The sequence below is a fragment of the Octopus sinensis genome, linkage group LG5, assembly GCF_006345805.1.
Source record: "Octopus sinensis linkage group LG5, ASM634580v1, whole genome shotgun sequence".
NCBI lineage: Eukaryota > Metazoa > Mollusca > Cephalopoda > Octopoda > Octopodidae > Octopus > Octopus sinensis.
This window is the reverse complement of record NC_043001.1, coordinates 20,062,252-20,085,196: the sequence shown is the minus strand read 5'-3', so window position 1 is coordinate 20,085,196 and position 22,945 is coordinate 20,062,252. Positions and strand designations below refer to the sequence as shown.

The following is a 22,945-nucleotide window of genomic DNA, read 5'->3' as shown; positions in this document are numbered from 1 at the left end:
GATATCACTATAAAAATTCTGACATTGTTATACAGTGTAACTGAGTGCACAACTAAAGCATCTTTTATACTTGAGTTCATAGTTCTTAGTAAAAATATTTTACTCAAACCATCTGATTATATACAACATATAAGTAAATTGAAAACTAGTTTAAATTTCAATGTTCTACAAGGTATGATAATATCTAAATTTTCCATTAAACATATTAGGAATTTTTTTTTAAAATCAAGAATGCTATAATTTCTGGGAATAGGGGGAAGAAAACTATTACCAGTATACAAGCCAGAATCTCATCTCATTCTTCAGGGTTTTTTTCTTATGGAAGCTAATATTATCAATGATAAATTGTTAGATTTGTTAGCCAAGATAAATGCATTATCAAAAAAATGGGAAAGTATTTTTTTCCTTTTGACATTTGCTTAGAGAACTTAAAATATTATCCCACCTCCTATCTGCAGCAGAATTTCTACAATTGCACGGCAATAACTTTTCTTTGATTTTATTGCAAATCTCAGCACTTACAGACAAGTAATGCGAATTTCTTTTTTTTTTTTTAAATCTTTTTCTAGTTCTTATTAAAGAATATTTCTGCCGGGTATAACTATATATAATTGGTCACATATGCTCAAGTGATTATAGGTATGGATAGAATATGTAATTAGCTATTCTGAAAAAATTCATGATTAGTGGCTATCAGCCATAAACATTTTGATGTATTTAAGATCTACATACCATTCTCAAGAACATCACTTTTGTTGCTAGCCTTGTGAGCAACTTCGTTGGTGAGCAGAGATACAGAAAAATGTTTCAGTTTAATAATTTTCAATATAACTTAGTATCGTCATCATCGTTTTAACCCCTACTTTTCCATGTTTGCATGGGTCAAATGAAGCTTACTGAAGCAGGTTTTCTATGGTTGGATGCCTTTCCAGTCACCAACCTTTACCCATTTCCCAGCAAGGTAATATTTCCCCATGGCCAGGCATGATTTTGCAAGATATTAGAACAATGCTCATTTACAACAATCACACACATTCCTATTTACACCCTCTAATTCATACACACACACGATGGGTTTTTTTCAGTTTTCATAATTCAAATACACTCATAAAGCTTTGGTCAGCCCAGGGATATAGGAGACATGCCCAAAGTACCATGCAGTAGGCTAAACCCAAAAACCTTGTGGTTGGAAAGCAAACTTTCTAACTGCATGACTGTGCTTGTATCAAAACTGTAAATGTTTAAACTAGCATTAGTAAAAACATGAAGTGTTAGCATTAATGGAATAGTTTAGCACAAATTAGAACACTTGCATATTGTTGCAGCAACTGTTATTACAGCTGGATGCTGTAGCTTACCACTGTCTATGTAATATGAGTGGTTCCTGTTGTTAAGCAGGATGAAGTAAGCAAAGTTATACACTGAACGTAGGTCACAACTAAAGGTGTGAGCTCAAGATTATGTGGTCAGTAAATTTGTACTGGAACTTGGCCTAATATGAAGAAAGGTAAAACCTTTCAGAATTATATCTCTTTCTCCAAACACCAACACTTAAATGCCTTAGTTTATTCAATCCTCATTATCTACAGCAGTGTTTCTCAATCATTTTTTACCCATGGCCCCTTTGACTTCTATTTTACCTGGATGGATCCTTCCAGTCATTCAATGTTTAAAAAATTCTATTACATCTTTATAATTAAATATTATTAAAAATTGTATTTTAAAAAAAATTATCAAAATAGGCATAGGAGTGGCTGTGTGATAAGTAGCTTGCTTACGAACCACATGGTTCCGGGTTCAGCCCCACTGCGGGGCATCTTGGGCAAGTGTCTTCTGCTATAGCCTCGGGCCGACCAAAGCCTTGTGAGTGGATTTGGTAGACAGAAACTGAAAGAAGCCCGTCGTATATATGTGTGTGTGTGTGTGTATATATATATATATATATATACCCACTACACTCTCGGAGTGGTTGGCGTTAGGAAGGGCATCCAGCCGTAGAAACACTGCCAGATTTGACTGGGCCTGATGAAGCCTTCTGGCTTCACAGACCCCAGTAGAACCGTCCAACCCATGCTAGCATGGAAAACGGACGCTAAACGATGATGATGATGATGATGATGATATGTTTGTATGTGTGTGTTTGTCCCCCCCAACGTCACTTGACAACCGATGGTGGTGTGTTTACGTCCCCGTAACTTAGTGATTCAGCAAAAGAGACCGATAGAATAAGTACAAGGCTTAAAAATAATAAGTCCTGGGGTCGATTTGGTCGACTAAAGGCGGTGCTCCAGCATGGCCAGTCAAATGACTGAAACAAGTAAAAGAGTGAAATATTTTGTGTATTGTAGAAGTATCATCGATTTATTGGAGACAAATTTTAACAAAAACTTATTTGGACCCCCAAAGGCCATATGGACACTGACTGAAAACCACTGATCTAAAGGAACTTTAGAATATTCCTAATTGCTGCTGCATAAAAAGACCAAATTCAATCTTAATTTCAGGAGAAATTCCCTTTTCACATATTTTAAATTTGACAAAGAAAGAGAGAGGGGAAGGAAATAAGTGTTATCACCACAATTTCCAGTTTTGTTTTACCATGACTATGAAGAATAATGAAAGGTTGATTTGGATAATTTTACAAACCTTATTTTTGTGCAATTTTATCATATTAAAAACAAATATATATACACACACACACACACACATATATGTGCAGGTGGCACATAAAAAGCACCATTTGAGTGTGGCCGTTGCCAGTACCGCCTGACTGGCCCTCGTGCTGGTGGCACGTAAAAGCACTCACTACACTCTTGGAGTGGTTGGCGTTAGGAAGGGCATCCAGCTGTAGAAACTCTGCCAGATCAGATTGGAGTCTGGTGCAGCCATCTGGTTCGCCAGACCTCAATCAAATCGTCCAACCCATGCTAGCATGGAAACCGGACGTTAAACGATGATGATGATGATGATATATATATATATATATAATATATATATATATATATATATAGAGAGAGAGAGAGAGATATATAGTTATATAAATAAAAACAAGTATCACTTCTGAGGGGTGTAAGTTATTTCAATACTGTCACATTTTATTTTGAAAATAAATTATGGCAGGCAGTTCACCAACTTATAAGCAAATGTGAATACATACATATGCCATAAAAGTCACTTTAAAAAATACACTTCTAAATAAAGGTGGTGGGATGGGGGTACGACTTTAGGTTCTTGTAAAAATTTCCATATAATTTATCAATTACTTTCAGAAATTTTTAAAAAATAACAAAAGCATTTTTAACCCATACAAAAGCTAAAAATTGATTTGTACCAAACGAAAAAAGAAAAACCTTTATATGGAAAATTACAACAATGTAAGTTCTATATTTACTTGTTCTTTTCTCACAGTCATTTTTTAAAAAAGATATTTGTGAACTATTTCGTCTTATTAATCTGAAATATAGCTATATTATTAAATTGATTGGTCAAATTCTTGTGCTGAGTATGCATATCTATATATCTATATATTTATATATATATATATATATATATATATATATATATATATATACATAAAATATTATTCGAGACAAAACCACTATTTTGCAAAACAAACAAGGAAAGACTTAATTAATACATAAAATTTTAATGTATTAATTAAGTCTTTCCTTGTTTGTTTTGCAAAATAGTGGTTTTGTCTCGAATAATATTTTATAATATTTTACTATAAAATCGATTTAATCCTAAATCTGATTTTTTCCCTGTAAATTTGGATTTATTCCCTAATATTTATTATTATATATATATATATATATATATATATAATTCAAATTTACAGAAAACAAAAGACAGACAGTTGTAGGAACAACAAACAGGTGTATTAGTTTAACACTTGGGAAAAAAATCGAAAAGTCTTTTATGTTTTGAGCCTATGCTCTTCAACAGAAAGGATTAAGCGGGAAAAAATGGAGGGAGAAAAATTATGCAGAGGTCAACAGCCCAACATGGCGAGATGACCAGAAAAAAGAGGTGGAATGAAAGGGAGATAATAATAATAATAATAATAGTAATGATGATCCCAACGAACTAAGGTGCATAAGCATGTGTGTGAGTGTGCATGTGTGAAAGGGGGTCAGTGAATGTAACGTGTTGTGTGTATAGCAGTTGTGTGCACAAGGGTGATCAAATAGTGTGCATGTGTATAGTGTACATTTGTGGGCGAAAGTTATCTGTCTATTATGTTGCTTGTGTTTATGCGAGTTGCATGCATATATTGTCTGTGTTCAGGTATCATGTGATTGTATGTGTGAGTGTGCATGATGGTATATAGTATGTGTACTGAGTTAAACAGTATGTGTGGCAGCTTGTATAGTGGTATGTATGGTGACGCTATTGAAGATTTTGTGTGGGTATGTGAATAATGGTGTGTGGTGTGAGTGATATGTATATATATATAGAAGCACAATGGCCCAGTGGTTAGGGCAGCGGACTCACGGTCGGAGGATCGCGATTTCGATTCCCAGACCAGGTGTTGTATGTGTGTTTATTGAGCAAAAACACCTAAAGCTCCACGAGGCTCCGGCAGGGGGTGGTGGCAACCCCTGCTGTACTCTTTCACTGCAACTTTCTCTCACTCTTTCTTCTGTTGGCCTGCTCGTTTAGCCAGCGGGGTGGCGTCATTTGAAGGCTAAAACAATGTGAAGCGCCTCATGACCAGCGATGTGTAGCAACATCTGATAGCCTGGTCAGTCACGGTGATATATATATATATATATATCTATCTCAATCAATGTAAAAATTGTAAAGTGATGTAATTTATTTAGTGACATAGAATTCAGTACACTGAGTAGAACAGATAGATGTAATTATAATAAAAATTGGTAGTCAACTCAGAGATTTGTCCTTGGTCAAGCTGTTCAGGTCTTGAACAATCCAGCCATGAGTGAAACTCAGAGTAGACGGTTGATTTTTGATTGATTGATTAACTGACTGGATGTGTGTATGTGTGTGTAGCAGATGGTGGTTTCATACATGTGTAAGTTACAGTTAAGCATAAAATGTACTCAATACTCTAAGGCAGAATGAAATAAATGAGACATCTTTCAAACTGGGTTTGTATGAGTAGCTTACACTGCTGGTTCTCAGACAAGCGGCACTGTAGCTTTCAAAGCTTGCTTATAAACATAATCCACTGACTAACTTTAATCAGGTGATCCTGAAAAACAACTTTGGCAGGGGCAATTGTTACACCATCTCCACATACATACCTTTTTACTCTTTTCCTGCTTTTTTTTTTATATGTATAAATCTATTATACCTAACTAATCGCAACAAAAGGGAGCTTACTATATATGCTATCTTTGCCCCTATCAGAATGAATAAAACACATTAAATGATATTTCCCCCCCTCTTACCACAGGTCAAAAGCATCCATCCGCATGAATACATATGTGTACTTGCATGCAAAGGCGTGCGTGCGCGCGCACACACACTTGTGACATCCATAAAACACTACTTAACTGAAAGCTGCTGAAATTCTGGGAGAACACTGACACCATTTTTTTCTTTTTTTCTCATCTATTATTTTCCTTCTTTTCCGTCACCCACCAGTTCTTCTCTATGGCTTTTCTCCCTTCTCCTTCCTTTTTTTGTCTCCTTTTCTATACAGTTTGTTACTTGTCTATGTAATCAATAATCCCTATCAAATTTGTTTTGAGGGAATCAATTGATCGTTTTATGCATAAGCAAGTTTAAAAAATAACAACACTAGTGATCTGAGGACCAAGAACAAGAAACTCTGAATTGTGACTCAGCTTTGAATACTACTACTACTACTAATAATAATAATAATAAATGCATGTGCATGCCCCCCCCCCCACACACACACAAAATTCACATTAAGTACATGAACATAAAAATAATTTAAAGCATTGTATTTTCTCTACAGCAACAGGCAAGAAGCATTATCCAAAATTAGTACACACAGAAGAAGAGACTACTTCAAAGTAAATAAAACAGTTTTCCAACATTGCATTGGTGGTAAAGAGACATGTTGTTAACAATTATCACTTGGTAAGTGTATTTAAATGGAATCACTTAAAAAATATTTTAAATAGTAATTTCTTATTGAACTAGATGACTGCAAAAAATTTAAATTATCAAGATTATTATAGGAGTCTATTGAATATAAATATAGGAGGAACAAGGCAATGAAGGAGACTCTATGCAATCACTTAACTGGCTAAGTAAAGCAACCAAATCTCCCTTAACCCTTTCGTTACCAACCCGGCTGAAACCGGCTCTGAGTACAAATGTCTTGTTTTCATAAGTTTTGAATTAAAATCTTCCACCAAACCTTAGTCGCAATTTATGTCCCTAACACTAGCTGAATGGTAACTAAGTTATTTTACTAAATTCTTTGCTATATTTAAAGTAATTGAAAGAAACACAGAGCATCTCAAAATAAATACAGTAACGAAAGGGTTAAGTCACATTGTACCAGTTTAAAATAATTAAAAAAGGAGAGAGAACAAATATCTCAGAAATACAAAAAAAAAAAAAAAAAAAAAAGGGATGATGGTCATAGTGGAACACTTTTGAACAAAGGGCTGCTCAATCAAAGTCAACTTGGTACCATCTAAGCCAGTGGTTCTCAACCTTTTTCACCTTTGGGCCCATGTTTTTATGATCAAAAAATCCCAGGCCCACTGACCTCTAAACCAGTTATCTGACCCTCTTCCAGAATATAAACCCCATAAAGTAGTAATTGTTTCCACATGCCAGCTTCATGTATAAGTACAATGACAATCGTTAAATAAATACTACACTAGTGTTATATCTTCTTGTTTATGGAACCTGCAAGCATTAAAAAAAAAACCATCAAAAATGGAAGAAAAGTATATTTACATTTTTATTTACAAGAAATGAAGAAGCAATTTAATGGCTACATTGCAGTTGGTGTTTTCAATTAGGTTATCAATTTGAACTTCAAAGGATTGGTTCAACTTGAAATGCAAAAATCTCTTTTCGCAATTTTCAAAATTTCCTCAGGCACCCTCGAAATTTTCCCAGGCCCACTAGTGGGCCTCAAGCTCAATGTTGAGAACCACTGATCTATGCAACAACTCTTTATTTTCTATCTCTCTTTAAGGTAATTCCTGCATAGTGTGTTGCTTATCAATATAATTTTCACATACACACAGTGATGTTTATTTGCAATCTTCTGTAAAAAAAAAAAACAAAAAAACGTGAAGCCATCTAGCCATAGAAATTGCCTCAACAAATTTCATCTGACCCATGCCAATATAGCAAAGTGTGTTAAATGAGGAAAAGAAAGAAATACACACACATAGAACATTGTTTTTTTTAAAGTTTCTTCCCTTATGAATCCCTTTTTATCAGACAGAATTTCTCACGACCTTCACTGTTATAAAATTAAGTAGACAAAAAAGAAATGCAAGTATATTAAATAAAAAATTATTAATTACAAACTAAAACTTATATTAAAAAAATAGCTACAAGACCACACAACTTTACAAACAGCAAAAATATATGACTATTTTTAGTGGGAGGGGTGTGCTTGTTTATTTTGGCAAAATACATCAAACTGTAGCTTGATGTTTGTCAGTGATGTTCTGAAGGGAATTTTTTTTTTTTACATTCTTAATAGTTGAGTGGTATTTTGTCTTAATTACTGTTTAAGCTGAAATTGCAGATTCATATACACATGTAGAAGGAAATGGTAGAAAAGCTGCCGTTGCTAATTCAAATGGCATTGGAAATCTTGATATCACATTCAGCTTCAAAAATACTTGCTTATCTTTTAAAATTCAAGTTTGAAGACTGGATTGCATGACAATTCTGCAAATTCTTGTACCTTAAAAAAAAAAAGGGGGGGGGGGCTTCACCTGTTCCACTGCTAGAATGAATGCAACTGGACGCCTCCTGTTCCCATCTGATTTACAACTGTCTTGTGTCTAGTAAAATATATTTATGGAACCTTTTATTCATACGTGCAAAAATGTTTTCTTATTTTCTATCTCTGAGTTAAAAGTCAAATTATTTACTGAGAAAACATCAGTACATGAAAACATCTCAATTCTAATACTTTGCACTGCATATTTCTAAAGATTTATTTCAAACTTGCCTTTTCAAAGGGAAAATATTTATTGTCTTGCAGAGACATATTAAGTTTGTTAAGTTTCTTAAATATGCCTGAAAAATAACTATTTACAAAATCAAATTCACACAGTGAAAAAATTCTGCACAAAAGTAATGCTTTATTGATAAAGAGCATAACTTCTTTCTTTCTTTTTTTTTTCTTTTAATACTAAAGTTTACTTAATTCTCTCATCGCTTGTCCCTTCAACAACCATTACACTTACACTTGTGTCTGTAGTAAAAGTTTGTGTGAACTCAGAATTCATCCTGGTATAGGTTTACAAACAGCTATTAATGTATGACTGCTAATGAAATTGATAATTTTAACTACATCTTATATTACAACACTTAGCTTTTTCCTAGAAAGTGCCCCCCCCCTCACTAATGCCTCTCCATGAATTATTGAATAAATGCAGTCAGTGCACTGTCTGCAGATATCACATTAGCTTGAAATTCTATATTCTCTCGCCACCTCTCACTTCAGTGTCACCAGTATATACATACACCATCACAGTTATTCTGTTTCAGATAAATTTCCTTAAAAAATTTAGCCCACTTTGAGGAAAACATTTTCACTTGTATGTTTTCCTGACAAAACATTAAGCTCTTGTGCACACTGTTTTCATACAAATATCTGACAAATATCAACAGATGAGCTACATTTGTGATGTCAGTTTAGTCAAATGAATTACAAATTTAGCATTTCCTTTAAATCTTTCAATAAGTAGCACAAATTGGTCATTGTTAATTTCTGCAATTCTTTTACATACTGTATCATTTGACAATGGAACTTTTCATGCTTCATTAAGTCTTCCTCTGAATAATTTTTATGATTCCTCATGCCATTAGCAATGCAAGTTCATCAACAATCACATATGGTTTCTTCCCTTTTGTAATTAAGCATGAGGTTTTCTATGATGGTCTTAAATGCTTTTGTTGAACCAAACTGGTGAATGAGGTTTCAAAAAAAAAAAAAAAAAAAAAAGGAAAAAAATTGTCTGTGTAGGAAGCAAGTATTAAGTACCAGAACACCTTTTTTAATTTAGCAGGCTTCATACTTCCAGTTGTTAATATTCATCTATCTATGATAATAAACATGATATTCTGTCTGTCTGTCCAGAAACCCTCTATCTCAGTCTACATAGACATATCATACCATTATGGTATCAGAATGATCTGAGGATTGAAAATCTGCCTTTCATTTAATTCTTGAACATTCAGCATTGGAATCAGGTTTGAATGAAGATTTGTTATATGGTAACAGTTGAAAATTCAAATGTTAAAAGAACACCAAAAATTTATGAGCTTAAAGTTTTTCATTTAAACTGATTTTAAAGTAATACCATACTGATAAGGTACTAATAAATGCTTTATTTTTATTACTCTCTTTAGAGTAATAAAACTCTTATTGATGGTACCATCAATAAGAGTTTTTAAAGTACATAGCAACCATTAGATGTCATCATTTTTAGTGTAAATGCAACTATGGAACAAACAGGAGCCAGTTTAAAAGTATGCATGGAGTGCAGCTTTTAATAAAGGAAACAGGACAGTGTTCTTCCTGCCTTAAATTGAAGTCAATCCATATTTCTCATTTTTGTCCAGGACCAGCTTCTAGTCTCACACACTTTTTGATTTGTGGTATTGCTGTGTTCTTTGACAAATTTAACCATTTATCCATGGGAGATACGTTTAATTCTACATATTAAAAAAATCTATCTAATAATTTGAAAAGAATGTTAAAAAGAAATCTTAAACTCATAAATTAGTCAAAATTCATAAGTATTTAAATTCTACAATAAATTTGAAGTTAAAATATTTAAAACTTTGTTTTATTATTTACAGATAATTAGGTATAATATAAAGTTAGTTTGGAAAATGGAGGAAAATTGCATCATCATTTGTTGATATTACGAGTAAATTACAGACTATAACAAATTATCTTAAGTACTTACTGTTATGACACAACTCATTACCTACATATATATATTTCCTGATTAAGAATTCAAAATCATGGTTGTACATAAACGTCATTAACACCATTCACAAAAGCATTTATAAACTTTATGACTATATGTAAAACACACATAATGATAACTGCCTTAAAAGACAATACTGAAATCTTATATTTGGAAAGCTTGTGTTGTGCCATCAATAAGAGTTTTTAAAGTATATAGCAGCCATTAAATGTCATCATTTTTAGTGTAAATGCAACTATGGAGCAAACATTGCACAAAAGAGGACAAGAATAGTCTATCAAACTTGTTCCATTATTGTTTATTTTTTATTCCATTTAAAAAAATTTTTTTTTTTACTTGTTTCAGTCATTTGACTGCGGCCATGCTGGAGCACCGCCTTTAGTCGAGCAGATCGACCCCGGGACTTATTCTTTGTAAGCCCAAACTTATTCTATCGGTCTCTTTTTGCCGAACCGCTAAGTGACAGGGACATAAACACACCAGCATCATCGGTCGTCAAGCAATGCTAGGGGGACAAACACAGACACACAAACATATACACACACATACATATATATATATATATACGACAGGCTTCTTTCAGTTTCCGTCTACCAAATCCACTCACAAGGCATTGGTCGGCCCGGGGCTATAGCAGAAGACACTTGCTCAAGGTGCCACGCAGTGGGACTGAACCCGGAACCATGTGGTTGGTTAGCAAGCTACTTACCACACAGCCACTCCATGCTTGCATTTTATAAACAAATTTTATTGTGCATGTATTTTAAGTGTAATTTTATTTTACGGAGATGTACTTGCATAGCGAGTGACTTGATCTGAGATTGTGTGCCGGAATGAAAACAATTGTAGCGTGGAAGGTGTTTATAAGCCATTTAAGAAACACACAGAAACAGTTACATTCACTTCAACATTTAAATTTGCCAAAATATTTTCGTCGCTTTGAGACCGCGACTTGTTCACTGACAAAACTTCATGCTGCATCTCTAATTCGTGCTGGATGCAGCACAAAGTTTTGTTAGTGAACAAGTCGCAGTCTCAAAGCGACGAAAATATTTTGACAAATTAAATTTAAATGCTGAAGTGAATCTAACGGTTTTTGTGTGTTTCTTAAATGGCTTATAAACACCTTCCACTAATTTTATTATTCTCTGTTAAAGTTCCACAATCCCAAATATTTACATGACACCCAGGAGGGGGATACAACATAATGTAAGAAACGAAGATATACCATCCATCATTTCAGTGTCCATATTCCATGCTGGCATGGGTTGAGTAGTTTGACAAGATCTGACAGGTCTGAAGATTGCATCAATGTCTGTTTTGGCATACACACACACACACACACACACACACACACATTATTCTTTGAGTATTGATTGTGTGTATCGTTCACTAATCTGCTATAAACTCCAGCGATTTTGAAAACTAAGACACTTTAAAGTAAATATCAACTTTTAACCCTTTGGGTACTTTATTCTACATTAGACAAAGTAGAACAAAATAAATAAGGTTTACTACTAACTACACAAACCATGTATTAGTTAAATCAATACATCATTGATTATACAACAAAAATTTTACAATGAGGCATTCTTTCTAATCTTGACTACAGTAAAAACATTTCAATTTATTATTTTTATTTTTTTATTTTTTATAAATAATACTGAATTCAAAACAGTTTAAAAAGCAACATTTGATCAGAAAAGTGTAATAACACCTCAGAAAAAGATATCAAAGACCTTAAATTTTAGATATATTGCCTACCAATGTTAGGTAGTAATTAACAAAATGTATTATTACTATCGCAGCGATTGAGAAGGCGTCAAACACAAAGGAACATACTTTTGATCATAAAACTCCTCAGTGGAGAATGCAATGCATATTAAAGTTGCATCAACAATACTTAAATAGCAAGAAATATTCAACTATAGAACAATTTTTATGAAAAATATAATTATGTTCAGAAATGAAAAGAAAAACCACCAAAAACTGTTTTTTTCCTACTTACTGATAAGTTAATGCATACTCAGAGAACATAGAAATATAGACCATAGCAAGCAGTATAAAAGATTCTCAAAATGCTATCAACAAAACATATATAAAAGGGATTCTCAATGGTATGCAATGAAGATATTAAAGTGTAAATTATTTTTTATAGAATTTATGAAGATGAACATTCCATAATATTTCGTTAGATGAAATTAATATATAAAGATTACTCAGTAATTGAAATATTTTACTACCAAGAAAAATATTCAGAACTTGTTTTATTAAAATGTTCATGTTGACATAAGCTGGTCTCTAGATCTTAATACAAGTTTAATATAGCAGATAAAAGAATACAAGAACACTTGAGCTTTCTGGATTAGAATATTGAAGCAAAAAAAACTATTTTTGTTTTTTGAATGAGTACAGGTTTGCTTTTAGACATCAGACAGTTTCAAAGACTTACTATAACAATAAAATAAGGACAATTTCAATTTTTTTAGTGGTATAGTCAACTGAATTTCCCCTAGTATATGACAGGTATTTTATCAAATTCTGCACCACTTTGTCAAGAGTCTGTTGACAGCTGCTTTAGTTGATTAATCACAGGTAACCTAGTTCAATGTGAAATAATCACACAGTAGCACCAATGACCTCCCACTCAGTACCTACACTCAAAAGTGTCAGGCAATTTATCTTAGTCAAAACCACTACCCACAAATCGTATAGTTTTGTCTAACAGCACCTGCTGCTTGACAAAACTACAAAAACACTTGAAATTCCAGCAACCATCCAATTAGCATATAATTTATAACATAATAGGTTTAAAAATTATGATGACGGTCACCCCCGTCAATTTTGATGCATGACTGTTTGAAGGAAAGGATTAAAAATAAAAGAAGCTGCATCCATTTGCGATGGATGCATAAATGTAATCTGAGTCCTGGTATAGATTTTGCTATGAAGTCGCAATGGGAACAATGATGATTTTGATTTTGCCCAGGATTAGACAAAAGTACGTTGATTGCAGGATATATTTCTTTTATTGATTAAGTTGTTATCTTTAAAGTGCAGCAGTCACAAGCAATTATATTTGTTTGGGAGGTATGGATTAGAAAAACCTAGCTATAACACTTGTGGCATTATGCTACTGGAAAGCTATCTACCCCCAAGAAATAGAAAGATGGAGAGAAAGATGAGAATAGCAACAGAACCAGCAAAAACAGATGCTATTGTCCCAACAACCCCATCACTTGTAGGACTGAGTAAAGTAAAAAAAAAAAAGCCTATCTTGTTTCCAGGACCAACAGCCAATAAAGAGACATTCCTTGCCCAGCTACAACCAACCTTATCATCTTGTAACACTAAGGAAAACATGGAGAGCAAGCAAGGGTAACAAACTGCCATACTTAAAAAAGTAGAAAAAGAAGAGGCTCTAAAAAAGAAAAGTTTACTCCAAGTGCAAACAAATATAATATACAAGAAAGGGCATCTTTCCCAGTACATGTTTTTTATGGTTTCACAAAGCAACACTGTTTTTCTCTAATAAAAGACCTTAAGCAAAATGATGAGGATGAGGTAGTTATTGGAGATGAAAAAGCCAGAATTTAAAAAACACTCAAACAAGACATAGAAACTGGTGATCACAGCAATTAGCCTAAAAATATCCCTGAGGACATGGGGTGCCTTAAGTCACATCCAACTCATTAGTGCCTTTGGGTTGAAAAATGTTTTAACATGAGCAGTAGCAGACAGCAAGCAAAGTGTAAGATGGAGCCTGTCTCCTCTTACTGAGTTTAATTCAATTGCACAGTTCTTAGCAAAACAAATGAAGAACTGATAGAACAACTAAACTGAAGATAAAAGAATGGCCCCAGTTTTATGGAACACCCAAATGATACGAAGTGAAAAGCACATGAGCAGTCTATGAATTACTAATATGGAATTTCCAACAGATTTCTAGAGTAGCTCAGCATATATGCTCACAGGCATCAGTTCCAAGGCACGGCAGAAGGCCAGTGCAAAGGAGTGTTCTGACCCAACCTAGTTGGTGTATTCTCAGTCGTGTGTGGTTGTGTTACTGTTTTCCAAGATTTTCTAAAATTAGATCTTTCTTTTTAATAATTGTGCTTTTATATAATTATTTATTTTAGTCAATTTATATCAAATTTTTAAACATGTCCAACTTTGGTGCTCCACCCAGCATGACCACAGCTTTAAAGCTGAAACACTTTTAAAACATGTCCAGTTATTTATTGTATAATGTCTAATTCTCTCTTTATATAACTTTAGTTTTATCCCTCCTAACATGCATGAAATCCCTATATATAACTTTTACTGCATGTATGAAATTGCTATGATAAGATTGTCATTATTATTATTAATAATATGACAAGCTGACAGAATCATTAGCACGCTGGGTAAAATGCTTAGCGGCATTTTGTCCGTCTTTGTGTTCTGAGTTAAAATTCCTCCGAGGGCAACTTTGCCTTTCATTCTTTCGGGGTTGATAAAATAAGTACCAGTTGAGCACTGGGGTCGGTGTAATCGACTAGCCTCTTTCTCTAAATTTTAGGCTTTGTGCATATAGTAGAAAGGATTATTAGTATTACTAATAGTGAAGGGTGGAGGCATGTGGCTTAGTGGTTAGGGTGTCAGCATCATGATCGTAAGATTGTGGTTTCGATTCCTCGACCAGGCAACGCGTTGTGTTCTTGAGCAAAACATTTCATTTTACGTTGCTCCAGTCCACTCAGCTGGCAAAAATGAGTAACACTGCAATAGACTGGCGTCCCCTCCAGCTGAGGAATACATACACCATTGAAACCAGGAAACCGGGCCCATGAACCTGGCTAGGCTTTAAAAGGGGTGCATTTATTAATAGTGAAGGTAGTGGACTGGCAGAATCTTTAAGAGCACTGGACAAAGCAACTTGTGATATTTGTTCCAGCTCTTTACTTTCTGAGTTCAAATATGCCTTTCAGCCGGTTTTTTTTTTGGGGGGGGGTGTCAATAAAATAACTTAGCAGTCTAATAGTGAGGTCAATTTAATCAATTAAATTCCTCCCCTCAAAAATGCTGGCCTTGTGTCTAACAGTTGTCAACATTTTTTCATGATTCTCAGCTTATTGTAATATTTAAATCTTGGCTTTATCTCAGAAACAAAGAACAAGCTGACTTGAACAAAGTGAACGGAACAACACATCTTGTTTGAGGATAAACTATAATACCATGAAATATAAATCACAGGTTTTGTTACTTGGCTCACCACTGTCATGGCATCTAATCTTTTAAGAGTTCAAAGAAATATACGAGAACAGTTTGAACGTAGTGGTACTGTCCAAATGTTTGAAGTATTGTTTCTGTTTGTACTAAAAAGGATCTCACCTCTTTAGGGCAAAGGAAAGAACCTTTTTACAACTAAGGCAAATTGCAAGTATATTAAGAACCTGAGGAGAAGCATGTACACAGAGAAAACTGAATTTTTAATTTTATCATAGGCGCAGGAGTGGCTGTGTGGTAAGTAGCTTGCTAACCAACCACATGGTTCTGGGTTCAGTCCCACTGCGTAGCATCTTGGGCAAGTGTCTTCTGCTATAGCCTCGGGCCGACCAAAGCCTTGTGAGTGGATTTGGTAGACGGAAACTGAAAGAAGCCTGTCGTATATATGTATATATATATGTATGTATGTATGTGTGTGTATATGTTTGTGTGTCTGTGTTTGTCCCCCCAACATTGTCTGTGTCTGTGTTTGTCCCCGTCACTTAGCAGTTCGGCAAAAGAGACCGATAGAATAAGTACTGGGCTTACAAAGAATAAGTCCCGGGGTTGATTTGCTCGACTAAAGGCGGTGCTCCAGCATGGCCGCAGTCAAATGACTGAAACAAGTAAAAGAGTAAAGAGAGAGTAAAGAGTAATAAGGTACTGGCAATGACCTTGCTCGAGCCCCCGTGCCGGTGGCATGTAAAAAAGCACCCACTACACTCTCGGAGTGGTTGGCGTTGGGAAGGGCATCCAGCTGTAGAAACTCTGCCAAATCAAGATTGGAGCCTGGTGCAGCCATCTGGTTCGCCAGCCCTCAGTCAAAATCGTCCAACCCATGCTAGCATGGTAAGCGGACTTTAAACGATGATGATGATAATGATAATAATAAAGTGTGCCACATATATTAAATTGCTGTTTAGCTTGAACCTTTATTCCCTCAGACTCATCAGTTTAATATTTAAATGTGGATAAAACTTATCCATGAACAAAGGTTTCCAATATGCTTGAAGGAAAGTAGATCTAGGATACAATAGAGGGTATGCAATAACTAAAAAGAAATGACTTTAAAAGGATCCACTGGCTTTGAGAGCAAAATAGAGTGTAAACATGTTCAGAAGAAAATGAGATGTCAATAAGAGGTCACTATGTGCAGAAAGTAATTACACTGCTAATAAAATTTATTCCTGTCTTCCAAGACTAGCAAGGAAAAAGTGAAGCTAGCCAATGGTGAAGATGAACTGGTGAGTTTATTGCTTAGAGTTATTGAAGTCTTTTGTTGTAATAGTTATTGTGATTGGTTAATTATGAAACAATTTTAATGACTACAAGACAGCTTACAGTAATATATTACCACTAGTGTTACCTGTCAAATGACAGGTAACTTTGGGTGTATATTTTACCACCATGGGTAAGATAAGAAAATACAGCATATATACTATCTTATCTTTTTTACTTGTTTCAGGCATTACATTGTGGCCATGCTGGGGCACTGCAATGAAGACTTAGTCAAACAACTCGACCCCAGTACTTATTTTTTTTTAAGCTTGGTATTTAATCTATCAATCTCTTTTTGCCAAATTTCTAAGTTATGAAGATGTAAACACACCGACACCAGTTGTGAAGCAGTTGCAGGAGAAACACAGACACATATGCATAAATACATAATGTGTGTGTGTGTGTGTGTGTGTAAATGGGCTTCTTTCAGTTTCCATCAACAAAATCCACTCACAAGACTTTGGTCACTTGCCCAAGGTTCCAATCAGTGGGACTGAATACAGAACCATGTGGTTGGGAAGCAAACTTTTTACCACACAGCCACACCTACACCTATAATTAAACTTTTATCAAATTTCTCAGTGGTCAATTTTCAAAAGAAATATACATATTACCTTAAAATAAAATTAAAACATTTCTCATTTTTAATTTGCAATAAATACACACTATTAATAATAATACTCATCCAAAATCTCTTATGTTAACAATCAGTTTATCTCATTTTTATTCTCTTTTCTCCTCTCTATGATGTAAAGTGTGACTGAATAAATCAATTGATAAACCAACTAACCAACATTTACACTAGATATTATCATATAGGGAGAAGGTGGCAAGCTGGCAGAAATCATTACAATGTTGGGCAAAATGCTCAGTAGCAATTCATCCGTCTTTATGTTGTGTCCAAATACTGCCGAGATCAACCTGGGTTTCCTTTCAGGGTTGGTAAAATAAGTACCAGTTGAAGACTGGGCTCTGTGTAATCGACTTACCCACTTCCCTGAAATTGCCGGCCTTGTGCTAGAATTTGAAATCATTATTATATAAGCTGTTGCCAGCCTCGCCTGGCACGTAAAAAGCACCCACTACATTCACGAAGTGGTTGGCGTTAGGAAGGGCATCCAGCTGTAGAAACACTGCCAGATCAGACTGGAGCCTGGTGCAGTCTCCTGGTTTCCCAGACCCCGGTCGAACCGTCCAACCCATGCTAGCAAGGAAAACGGACGTTAAACAATGATGATAATGATAGCTGTCTGGGTTGTGGAACCAGCATACAAAATCTTTGATTGCACCTCAGCTCATCACTTTAGAGTGCCACTGATTCTGACTGACTCCTCTGTTTGTAATTAAACAATCATATATTTTTTATATATTGATTGAAAGAACACAACATACATGATCAATCAATTTGAATCATCAGATTACATTTTAGGACCCTAACCCATTAAAGTTTAGGTTAAAAGCTAAAGATAACTATGCTTTTGTGGTTTTTTGAAAAATGTGTTATTTAATAAAGTTAACAATTAAGCATAATTCAAAACTTAAAAATTTTTTTTTTTTTTAAAAAGAGGCTGTTTTTATCTAAAGGCTATGAAAGAAATGGACTATAAAAATACCATAAAAGAAACTCAAGTTCATTTTTCTTTACAAGTTCAAAAGTCTGGAGTACATCAAAGTTAAAACTAAAAGAATGAACAACTAAAACGACTTAAATGAACATTAAAAAAATACATACCCTTTCTTTTTAAAGATTAAAACATTGCATACATATAAAATTAAAGTGAAGTAACATGAAAGATTATAGTATATGAAATAAAAATTATATTGCAAAAGATTGAAAAGTTTATTCCTAAAAAATTTATTAAGAAATAACATATCTATAGAATAGGGGTTAAACCAAAAAGCCAATTCCTACATTTACAAACATCTTGTTCTTAGAAATAATTGTTTCTACTAGATCCTACATTTAACTCTTTTGATACCAACCCGGCTGAGTACCAACCCTGGCTCCGAGTACAAATGTCTTGTTTTCATAAGTTCTGAATTAAAATCTTCCACCAAACCTTAGTCACAATTTATGTTCCTAACACTAGCTTAATGATAACCAAGTTTATTTTACTAAATTCTTTGTTATATTTAAAGTAATTGAAAGAAACACAGAGCATCTCAAAATAAATACAGTAACAAAAGGGTTAAAGAAGTCCTTAGATCTGATTTCATTATTTTTTGTGCAAAAGCAGTCTGTCGATACTGATTTCGGTAAGATCGTGGGGTGCCTCAGACAAAATCCCTTACAAGCAAGAAACATAGGTACAGATTCTTCTGGCTAGGTATCAACGTTGGAGTAGGAATATTATTGGTAAAGAAATAGATTAAATAAAATAATTAAGGTAGTTAGAGCATGCAACAAAATAACTGAGCTTAAGCTAGTCATAAACAACATTACAGCAACAGTGAATTATGTTTATGCTCCATAATCATGACTGATAGATGAGCAAGGGGACTACTTCTCTGAAGATCTCTTGAAAACTATCCCAATAGTCAGCAATTTAGTTACAGTGGTTGATGACTTTAATGGGCATGTTGGGTAACACCATGACAGTTATTCTGATCTACATTGAGGTTCTGGTACACAGACTAAAGAACGACCAAGGTTCTTAAGTTTTGTGATGAACTATTACAGTTCTGGTTCCAGCATGAATAATTTCTACAGAAAGAGACAACTTCAGTTCAATGAACAGTCACACTCTTTTGAATCCAATTTCCAAAAATCTTACAGAAAATTCTTTTAATAGGATATTAACTGATTGTTTTCTTATTTTTGAATATTTTATTTTGTCCAAGTAGGCTTCGCTGTCTAATTCTTCAATTGAAGAGGATGATACTGAATTACCAATATGTCAAGCTCCATTGTATTACAGCTCAGGAATTTGAGACAGTACTTGTAACCTTTGCATGTGAATTAATATTTCAAAGAGTTTAGTAATTTTGGTCATTATTCAACAAAATTCAGTCCATTCAACTGATGTAAATAGCAACTAACAGGATTTGATTATCCAGCAAGAGATCTCTTTTGACTGTGAAGTCACAACACCACTGGAATTATATTAAAATTTATACTTAGTCAAAATCGATACATTTTTACAGACTCCAACTTCAGAAACCTAATAATTACTTCTAACTCACAGCCCTGTTTAGAATCTAATCAAATCACAGTGTTTAAAACGATTCATTCCAATCTTGTCCAGCTAATATCAAATCAGACATTGCTGTACTTAATAAAATGCATTAATATATTTTCTTTTAAAATCAATTCTAAGGTAAATTTCAATTATGCCTGGTTCTAACATTTACTGGTTTTAGGCATAACACTGTGTTTAAGCTGGGGTACTGCTTTCTAAGGTATAGACAATTATAATGGACCTACAAAACTTAATTTAACCCTTTCATTACCAACCTGACTGAAAACGGCTCTGGCTCTGAGTACACAATGTCTTGTTTGCATAAGTTTTGAATAAAAATCCTCCACCAAACTTTAGTAACAATTTATGTTCCTAACACTAGCTGAATGATAACTAAGTTATTTTACTAAATTCTTTGTTATATTTAAAGTAATTAAAAGAAACACAGAGTGTCTCAAAATAAATACAGTAATGAATGGGTTAATGACCCTGGACAAATGAAATGCAAAGTGGACATGAACAGGATTTGAACTTCAAAGATAGAAAGGCATCACTAAATACTACAAGGTATTTTCTCTGATACTCTATCAATCCAGCCACTCACTATATCTGTAGGTATATGACAGAAATTTCAGTCATTAAGGTTAATAAATATCTTCCATATATCAAACAAGATTAGATTATACTAATAAATAACTAGTTTTACAACACCTTAGCTCCTTCTCAAAGATTGAAGTAGTTATTAGTGAAATAATATTGAAGTAGTTATTAGTGCAATACTACTTCAAGAGAAAACTTAAACAAGCTGAAGTTCTATTTCATACCAATATCTACTAAAGTAATAAAAACTATCAGATATATATATTGTGATGGATGGGTATATTTTAGTTTTCTTTATGTATATATATGCAGTACACTGTAAAGTGGTTGGTGTTAGGGTGGACATCCAGCTGCAGAAACCAAAGTCACTATTGGAGTTCTATGCAACCCTGCAGCTCATTGGATCCTGTCAAACTGTCCAACCAATACCAGCATGGAAAATGGACATAAATGGTGATGCCTATGTGTGTTTATGGGTATAGCTATGATTGCATAATTGAGAGGTTCGTTTTGCAACTACAAGGTTTTGGGTTCGATTCCATTGCACTGCACCTTGGACAGATAACCTATACCACAGCATTGGATCAATAAGTGCTTTATGAGTGATGGAAACTTAATGGAAACCCATCAGAGAAACCATAACTTTATCTCATATGGAAGATGTAATACACTGCCAGTCCTTGCAGGAGACTACTCTGCTGAAAGCAACCATGGGGATAACTATCTCCTATCAGGCTCAGAAGCCCTGCAAAAGAGAAATGGGCACTTTTTCTAAGAATAGTGATACAATATTAAAAGGGCTTGAACAGGCTAAGCTACAAGTATTTTGAGGTCACTTTCCTTGTTAGTTAGCCTTGCAGACCCCCAATGAGTCCTTATCTTTTCTCCTTATGAACACTCTTGCCCTCATATATATTTTCCATCATCTTTAACTGTGTCTTTCTTGTCCCGTCCCATCTCAATCTACTTCCTTTTACATTAATCTCCACCCACTTCTCTCACCAAGTCATTTTCATCCTCCTTCAGCACATGACACAACCAGCTTATCCCATTTCTATTCACATCAATCACTGACTATTCTCACCATTCTCAACAATAAATTACTTGTCTTCCTCTCTCTGAAATACTTTGTTCATCCCCCAAACTATTCTTATTTCCATTCTTTCCAACCTTCTCTGTTCATTACTCATGTTACACTCCCACAAACCATGGCACTTCTCTCACATGCAAACATACCTTTCTCTCCAGCTTTACTACATACTTTACCACTTACCATTATCTTTAATATTCACCAGGAGGGCACCATCCCCAATGACTGGTGTAGTACTATTACAGTTAGCTGCTACAAGGGTAAAGGTGATGTTAGATAGAAACAACTACAGAGGCATTATATTGCTAGACCAAACCATGAAAATTACTGAGAGGGTTATAGCTCGATTGATTAAAATAGAATTAAATTAGATGAGATGCAGTTTGGTTCTGAACTTGGGAAAAGTACTACAGATGTCATCTCCCTAGTGAGACAGCTGCAGGAAAAGTACTTGGCCAAAAGTAAGACATTGTACTTCGTTGACCTGGAAAAAGCTTCCGACAGAGTTCCCCACTCTGTTATATGGTGGTCTCTAAGGAAGTTAGGAGCAGAGAAATGGCTTGATGAAGCTATACAAGTCATGTACAGTGGTGCTGTCAGTAACGTAAGAGTTGGTCGTGAATAGTGATGAATTTAGCATACAGGTAGGGGTTCACAAGGGCTCAGTTCTCAGCCCACTCTTATTATGGTCCTCCAGGTCACAACAGAGGAATTCAGAACTGGGTGCCCATGGGAACTGCTATATGCTGATGATCTTGCTCTCATTGCAGAATCTTTAGCAGAACTGGAGAAGAAATTCCAGGTATGGAAACAAATCCTGGAATCAAAGGGCCTTAAAGTTAACCTGGCAAAGACCAAAGTTGTTGTTAGTAAGAAAGAAGATAAAACTCTCTTTCTGTCAGGTAAATCGCTCTGCTCAGTATGTAGGAAAGGAGTTGGAAGAAATAGTTGTCTTTGTATGTGACAGATGTACAAGAACAATAATCACTAAGAGCATATGGGTTTTAGGTTCTCTCAAATGCCCAGGAGGCTCTCTTGAGGTTGTAGATAGTTTCTGTTACCTAGGTGACCAAATGAGCAACGGTGGGAAATGTTCTGAAAATATTGTTTCTAGAATAAGAATTGGATGGAAGTTCAGAGAGCTATTACTTCTGCTGGCAACAAAAGGACTCTCTCAGAGTGAAAGGTAGACTATATGATGCTTGTGTGTGAACAGCTATACTCCATGGTAGAAAGGTACGGGCTCTGAATGCAGAAGACTAGAGAGAAATGAAGGTAGTAGGCGCCATCAGTGCACATGTACAACAAAGTTCAAATGTATTGAGAGAAAAGTTGGGCATAAGAGGAATCAAATGTAGCCTGATTTGGATATGTGATGCATTTGAATTAAGACAGCTGCATAAAGAAGTACC

The 22,945-nt window shown here is 34.6% G+C and overlaps 1 protein-coding gene and 1 long non-coding RNA gene across 3 annotated transcripts in view; both read right to left on the bottom strand.

Moving 5' to 3' along the window:
- LOC115212313 (ADP-ribosylation factor 6) overlaps positions 1 to 22,945 on the bottom strand; it is a 92,839-nt gene that overhangs the window by 30,010 nt on the left and 39,884 nt on the right. The window lies entirely within an intron of this gene.
- Positions 1 to 22,945, bottom strand: part of LOC118763586 — a 198,950-nt gene that overhangs the window by 175,248 nt on the left and 757 nt on the right. The gene's annotated exons all lie outside the window — the stretch shown is intronic.